The sequence below is a fragment of the Triticum dicoccoides genome, chromosome 2B, assembly GCF_002162155.2.
Source record: "Triticum dicoccoides isolate Atlit2015 ecotype Zavitan chromosome 2B, WEW_v2.0, whole genome shotgun sequence".
NCBI classification, from domain to species: Eukaryota; Viridiplantae; Streptophyta; class Magnoliopsida; order Poales; family Poaceae; genus Triticum; species Triticum dicoccoides.
In genome coordinates, this window is record NC_041383.1 from 821,594,950 (window position 1) to 821,596,250 (window position 1,301).

Consider the following 1,301-nt stretch of genomic DNA (forward strand, 5'->3'; position numbering starts at 1 on the left):
TATATTTCTTATGATTTTAACACTTGCTTGCTTGCAAATTTCACTTTTGATGACTTGTACTCATATTCTTTTCTAGTCTTAAACTGAATCGTATTCCTAATTCAGCTTCTTCATTGTGTTATAACATAATAATCTAAACATACCGTATTGGATTTGCTATTTGTTTGAAAGGGTGTACGTTTGGGCTGGAAAGGACGACGCACGTTGTTGTTGCAGTTCTGGCGGTGATTACTTGATGATATTTCTATTTTGTATGAAAAATTATCTCCAATTCAGAATGCTAGATTGCGGTCATACGATATCGCTTACTTGCTTTACATGGTCATGAAGCTACTCGATAAACTATAGGATGAAGAACTAAATATTTTACTTTTTTTTCAACCTTCAAAATTTTGTTATCATGAACATATAGTATGAAGGAAAGAATTCTCTTGCACCCCAAAACAGGTAGAGAGAAGTAAAAAGAACATGAGTTGAGCAATGGAGGGGATATGCTCAAATTAAATGAGACATGCCAGATTAAATCGAGGTGGTGAGGCTCTAACCCGAGCCATTTAGCCCACAACTTGTGATGCTAGCCATTATTAAGACTCAACGACTTTCAAGTTAAAGAGAACTAAAATCTAGAGTAGCTTTTATTTTACCCCGGCCTAGGAATCTAGACTACCTATCCCATCATCCAGGGTGCTAGCTAGTTAACTTCCGCTCCACTGTCATATGATAATTTCAATATCATTAGATGTATGAACATAATGAACTGAGTGCCATGAACGATGACTATTAAAATGAAGAGGAAGCTAGGTCATCACCCGATCTATCTATGAGTAGAATTTTTTAATGTGAAAAAACATTTGCTAAATTCTGAATATGGCACATTAGCATTCGCTAAAAAAGAGAGAACATGCCACCTTTTAAATCCCCAAGAAAGTGTTAGATTATGAGGCCTCATAATGTGAAAAACTCATTCATTCAAATTTTGCATTAGACACGGTCAAGGCCTTAGGCCATCTCGATTGAGGGCGTTTATGGTAGATGCCAGGATATAATTCCTGTCTATTCTCGCGGCATGGAAATGATTCATGGTCACATTACTTGTGTCGATGCCTAACGATGTGCCAAGCGCTTCAACAGAATCCTGTGCACGCTCGATGGGCTTTGTTTGTTTTTGTGTCGCCTAAGGAAGAAATTAGCACCGGCACTCAGTGGCTCGTGCACACACTTTGTGGGCCCCACATTTTGGCCGTGATTGGGAAAGTTATCAGGTTTCCGTGGATGGTTTACGCCCAATTACTATTGAGAAG